The sequence below is a fragment of the Phasianus colchicus genome, chromosome 6 (genome assembly GCF_987193195.1).
Source record: "Phasianus colchicus chromosome 6, bPhaCol1.hap1.1, whole genome shotgun sequence".
Taxonomy (NCBI): domain Eukaryota; kingdom Metazoa; phylum Chordata; class Aves; order Galliformes; family Phasianidae; genus Phasianus; species Phasianus colchicus.
The window spans coordinates 30,736,849-30,743,858 of record NC_143441.1 but is presented as its reverse complement, the minus strand read 5'-3'; positions in this window follow the sequence as shown (position 1 = coordinate 30,743,858).

Genomic DNA, 7,010 nt, shown 5'->3' with positions numbered 1-7,010 from the left:
AGAATCAGTCATGGAATCACAGAATCACAGAATGGCCAGGGTTGGAAGGGACCTCAAGGATCATGAATCTCCAACCCCCCTGCCACATGCAGGGCCACCAACCTCCCCATTTAATGCTAGACCAGGCTGCCCAGGGCCCCATCCAATCTGGCCTTGAACACCTCCAGGGACGGGGCATCCACAGCCTCTCTGGGCAGCCTGTTCCAGCACCTCACCACTCTCGCTGTACAGAATTTCCCCCTGACGTCCAACCTAAACCTCCCCTCCCTCAACTTAAAACCATTTCCCCTCGTCCTGCAGTTATCAACCCTTTCAAAGAGTTGATTCCCCTCATGTTTGTAGGCTCCCTTTATGTATTGAAAGGCTGCAATGAGGTCACCCCACAGCCTTCTTTTCTCCAGGCTGAACAAGCCCAGCTCCCTCAGCCTGTCAAATTATCACATTAATTATCTGTAATTGGTATTCTTATTATGGTCTTGAAGTGTCCTGAGGTTTTTAGCATGCAGAAGTGAGTCTGGATACCTGCACTTTCTGTTGTGGTTACCTGAGTTGGGAGTGTGGTGCTTACAGATCTCCTTCAGTGCCCCTTCTAGCAAAGAATGGGTTCAGGGGAAGCAAATTTAAGAAAGCAAATAAAACATAAATCTAGTAGGATATTTAATCTTTTTTTTTTGTGAAACCAGTGTATCAGTCTGTCTTGATGGAAGTGGTTGAATTTTTTATGCTTCTCAAAGTGTTTGTTGAAGATTTTTGATGAAATTTTGCTTTTCCTGTACTTCATCCTTGATAACAGTTGTTCACAAACGTAACGCCAAGAAGTGATGACATGAATCATGCATGATCATGAGATGGTTGTTTCTCTCTGGTAATAGAGGGCTTATAAAAGTCTAGTAAAGAGATATGATTAAATTTTTAGGTGAATGTCTGCAACTCTATACATTGCATTTGAAAATTTGCAGATAATGTATTTATGTCAATTGAAAATGGAGATGCAAGTATAACAATGACAAAAAAAAAATTATGATCTTGAAACTTATTCTCAAATTCCTTTATCAAGACAGGAGGCTAAGCTGCATATTTTTTGCTTTTCAGGGGATTATGTTCAGCCAATAATCAAAATGCATGAAATTGTTTGCCATAACTTGAGCTTGCTGTAATTTGTTTCATTTTGAATGCTGATACGGTTTGAAAGATAATACAGATAAGTTGATTTTCACCTTGCAGACACAAGTTTATCTCATTTAAATCCACCAAATATCTGTGAGTCATTTTTAATCTTCATGCTCTAGCACAGATTTTTCTTTTGATTCCATAAATGCCTTAATTTCATTTTGGAAATTATAAATCTTTTTAGCATTTCACCCTTACTTATCCACCTCACTTCAGAAAAGTACATGATGCCCCCATTAATCATCATCCATACTTTTAAGGAACTCCTGGAATCGGCAATGAATAAATCCCCTGGGCTTTATGAAATTCACAGCTTTGATGATGATTTGCACAACATTATCCATTTTTGAAGCTTTCACACATAACTTTTCCTGATGTGCAATACAGTGATAGCTCACCAAACATGAGCTGCTGGTGGCAGTTGCCTTGTCTTCCTTTTTTTTTTTTATGTCTTTTTACCAACCGTTGCAGAGGTGCCATGTGTAGTTATACCGCACATTGACAAAGGTTAAAGAAAATTGCTTTAATGTACTTTTTACTGCTTTGTTCAAATCAAGAGATTTGGTTGGGTCTTTTAATAGCACCAAAGAAGCCATTTCTTCAATGACATTATGTTTGTTATTATTATGTGTTTCTAATGAAAATGGCAAGTTGAGTCTAACCTGTAGCATCAGTACTTTCGTCTATCACCAAAGCATAAAATTTGAAATTAGCATCTTTGCTCTCCAAAGTTCCTTTGGTTGTTTCCTGTTTCCTCAAGTTGCCTGTCTATAGTATGGTGAGACAATCTGATTTTAGAAAAATCCATTTTTTTTAGTCTGTATTCTTCTGCCACGCTTTCCATGCATTGCTTAATAAACTCACCATCAGAATATTGCTTTGATTTTTTTGCAGTCAGATTTACTACCACACAACTAACTTTTATAACAGAGTGCATTTAAGTTTGAACTTCTTTTAAAAAATTGTTAAGATGACGCTGTTTTTCAGTTCTACTATTTTGTCCTTCCTAAACATTCCTTGATACACATCAAATTTGGCAGCGTACAGTATCAAATTTTCAGCTTACGGTATCTTTTCAAAGTGTAATCTTTGAAAGCTGACATGATTTCCTTGCAGATTAAGCATAGTGTCATATTATTGGTCTTGACAAACAAGTCTTCTGACCCTTTTTTGTTGAACACTCTTCTTTCACCCACAATTTTTCTTTTTCGGGGTTCTGTTTTCTTTTGAGAAGCCAGTAGGTGAGTTGAAATATCACTATGGTAATCACTGTGTTTTATTCACCAAGGAGCACAAGTGCATGTAACACGTAACACACACATGGGGCAGGCGCAGGAGGTGAAGTTAGCACTGCCCTACACCTTCCTCACCTCTTGGTTTCAGCAAGACAGTGGGTGGTTTGGTTGTTGCTGTGAGATGGGTGTGTTCCCAGGGCTGCCATGAAGGCAGGGGATGGCCACAGGATGGGCTGCTTGTGGCCCATGGGCTGAGGGTTCGACGTGCCTGGTATCAACCATTTCCTCATAGTTCTTGGTTTATCAGCCTGCAGAACTGATGTTTGGAGTGCCACTCACCCCACGCTTTCTTAGCTGCATGCTCTACCTATGCTGGCAGGCAGAAGGAGAGTGGTGATGATCTGTGTGATTGAGCTCTGCAGTATTTTTGTATAGACACACACTGCTATGCCTTCGGCTTGTGCAAACGTGGCCTAATTAGCCAGTTTCAGTGCTGGCAGCAGTGCAGACAGGCAGCAAGGACCCTTGAGAGCTGACCCCAGCATATGTTCTCAGGCTGCCCTGAGGAGCATGGCCAGCACTGAACAGCTGGGCCTACCTTGTGTGCCTGGGGATCAGAGGGCTGGAGGAAGCCAAGCTACCAGGTGTGTTGAGAACAAACCTATCAAACTCTGAGAGCTAGGATCCAAGCTATTTGATCTATCAGAACTAGACATTTTCCTCCACTCTTTCTGTATAGTGTCCATTTTCCTAGGTCCTATTTATCTAACTTGAGTTTTCTGAGTAGGTCCTTCCTTTTCCTCCTCTTACTGAAGAGAAAAAAATAATCACAGTCTCTTTTTATTTCTGTTGAATTTTTCCTACATACTAAAAGACTTACTTTTATTGGTATCTTCCCACCAAGAAACAATTCTTAGTCTTCCCTGTCTGATCAAATTTTCTAAACCAGATGATTTAGAATTCTCATTTATATTGTTTCTCAAAGTCTTACTTCATTTGGCTGTATATTTCAGGCAGATCTGAAAAGAATGTTGAACGGAATCTAGTTTTCTAACTGTCCTGGCCTGATGTTTAGAATAGTGACCTACAATATGTGAATATACTTGTAATAATGGATATTTCTATATAAAACATGGATGGGACCAAACATAACAGGCTTAATGGACTTGGAAAATGCTTCAAAGACAGATTTAGAATTGAGTATGGTTTGAAAAATACCAAAGGCCAGCAAGGTGAAGTTGAAGAGGAAAGTGGAGTTGTAAAGAAGATACACAGATGACTCCCAACACAGTTCTGTTGTTTTCTCAGGTGAGCTTTTGTGTTGCCTTAGCAAAACAACTTTATTCATTTCTTATGAAGAAGAAAAAAAGCAGTACAGAAGGTAATTTTTAGAACTGCATATTGTGATGAAAATCTGTGTTGACATTACAAAATACTTTTCTAAACATGATTTTGTTTTTGGTCAGAGTGTGCTGTTGCATGAGGTGTGCTAGTTTAGAAGGCCTGCCCTAATATCTCTGCATTCAGGTCTGTATGAATTTTCAGACCCAGTGTGACCAATAGCTTTGTCCTTTGCCCTGGAATGCAGAAATAGCCTGGAGAGATGTATGTGTGTTATCTTTTTAGGTGGAGCAGGATTTCCATCAACATGCTGGTGTTTGCATTGCATGTGTAACTGAACCCTGATGTAAACTTTGTCTTGCACGGGATCCTTAGATGTTTAATCTTTTATTTGTCTTCTAGGCTCCTTCTCTATTGTTTATATACCACAGATTCCAATGCAAGAATGATCTTTTTTTTATAGTTATTATTTTGGTTTTCTTCTTAATTGTCTTAGGGCAAGCACAGGAAGAATTCCCCTTTCCATCCCAAGGGTGCATCAGTTGTGTTCCTTATGATGTGATCCTCTCGTATCAGTTGGCAAAGCATTCAGAAACGTTTGCTGCGGTTCTTTTCTCTCTAGAAAAGCTTTGAAGACCCACAGAAAGGAAGTGAGGGAGAAGGGCTTCTGCTCTGCAGGAACATATGCACAGCAGATTTATTTAAGAACAACCTGTTGAAGAAACATTTTGTATAGCCTGTCATGGACTTAAAATTTTCAGCCTACGTTAAAAATTGCAGCCTGCACTTGGATGTTTTTAATCATTGTGCATGAACAGTATTCTGCATTTTTTTTTTCATTTTTAAATAAAGAATTCAATGACATTCTAATACAGTGGCATTATAAAAAAAAGTTTGGTTTGCTGCAAAAATATTCTCATTACAGCCATTTATTTACATAGGAAATAGCTGTTATAAGTTAGGAAATCTCTTATAGGAGGCAGAAGAATGAGTGCCCAGTTACACACTGTATTACCTCAAATGCAGAAGTCACCTGGAACATGTCCAATTTCCACATCTTTCAGAACAAGTTAGTGTTTACTGGTATTATTTCCCTTTCCTTTCTCCTGCTCTCTGTCGCAAGCAGTTACCCAGAACATCCTGCCATCTCCTGTGGGGAACCATTGCCATCTAGCTCCCAGAAAGCTGTATGATAAAGATGTGTCTATAGCAGTGTGGTGACAGATTTCCAAAAGAATTATGCTGAAATATGATAGCCTTTCATTGCAGTAAGGCAAAAAAGAAGAAAGAAAAGCTACAGAAAATAAATTTTTAAAAGCACCTTTTTACCCACTATTACAAAGCAATAGCCTCTTCCTATTCATGGTGCAGGTGATAATTACTTACCATGCCTTGGTTAAGGGACTGTAAGCACGTACACAGTACTGTGCTTGTATTTTGTCTTCATATTAGTGTAGCTGAACAAATGAGTCCTCTTTTTTTGTCAAGGGAGTGGTTAATGAAAGTATGCAGACTATTAACATTAACATGAAGTCATTTTGTTATAACTGCTTGTGTCATTTTTGCTGAGAACTACCTTTGCTCCCCACCATCTCCCTGTCCACGCTCACAGAGACACTGTACAGTTGAGGCTGGAGGGTACCTCTGCTCAGATAGAGACTGTATCCAGTTGAGTTTCAAATATCTCCAGGGATGGAGAAGTATCAATGGAATTTAAAACATTTCCATAGCCTCCCTGGGCAGCTGGTTCATGTGTGTAGACCTTGTCCTGTCATTGTGCACCACAGACAAGTGCCCAACTCTGTTGTCTCTATGCTCCCACTGGATACTTATGAGCACTGATAATATCCCCTCTAGCTTTCTCTTCTCCAGGTTGAACAGTCCCAGCTCTCTCCTCATCAGATGCTTCTTCTTTGTGTCCTTTGCTGAATTGGCTCCATGATGTCCATGTTAGACTTGTACTGGGGAGCTCAGAACTGGGCCCAGCATTCCAGGTGTGAATCAACAGTGCTGGCTAGAAGGGAAGTGTCACCTCCTTTGATCTACTGGCAACACACTACATAAGCAGCCTTTTGCCTGCTAAATGGGCTTGTGGAATATTAGCCTGTTGCCCTGTAAGAGAAAGTTAATGCCTCAAAGCCAAAACGACGTGTCAGATCTGAGCATTCTTGTATTAGTAATGGTGAAAACCCAAAGTAACATTCTATAATATTCTTACAAATCTTGAACCTATCTAATACCTGAGTAAGAAAAGACAAAGTGCGACACACCACTTTGTGATTAGGTACAAAAGGCTAGAGCTCCTTTGGCTGCTGCTCCTGTACTCTCCTTCTTCCCCCCTGAGCTCATACCCATCACCCTACGTCTGCAAAGAAAGCCTTTCTTCATGATCTTCAGTGGACAAATGAATGTATGGTAAACATGGATGAGGGAAGTGCTTATAAAAATGCAGATTATTTTCCAAAATGTGGATCCTTTAGATAACCCCGTACAGCTTCTCTTAAAGCGTGAGCATACTGTATGCTTCTCATTACTAATCCTAATGATTTCCTTCCAAATTAGCTGTTACTAAAGTACTTTTTTTTATTATCATTTTTATGTGTGAAGACTATTCTAATTCGTGTCATATTTCCCCTTTTGCACAGCTGACACTAACTGAAGCCCCCTAATAGCTGACCCTATGTAAATAATATGGAGTTTTCCTGTAGGACTCAGACACCTGCTAAAAAGATCTTTGGGAGGAGGATTGCTGGATTTGGAAAGGGGCTTGTGGCACATTATCTGTATAAACAGAGTAAGATGTATTTCATTTGCCCTGGAGAAGTATAATTGTAATGTATATATAGCCTATACTAGACTATACATTCTGTAAATTTCAGAAATTATCTGAATATTGCTTCTCTTCTAGTCAATGAAAAACAGGCTTTTTGGCAGCAAATAGAGAACCACTTCAAGTGCAAAGGAAATAAAATTTAATAAGAACACATTACTTTGAATAATATACATATGTACATTTTTGTACTATAACTGCCTTACAGATCAGTTTCTAAGATGGTATATTAAAAGATACTGTTGCATTGAAAGAGTTAAAAGAATGAATTTATTTTAAACTTCAAATGTCTTTTGCAATCTGACATGTTGCATCTATTACTTCTCATGGAGACTCTCTCTTGTAAAAATCTATTCCAGTGAATAACTCCCATACACGATTGCTTTTTTTGTTGTTGTTGTTGCTTTTTTTCTTTTCATTAAAAAGAAAAAAAA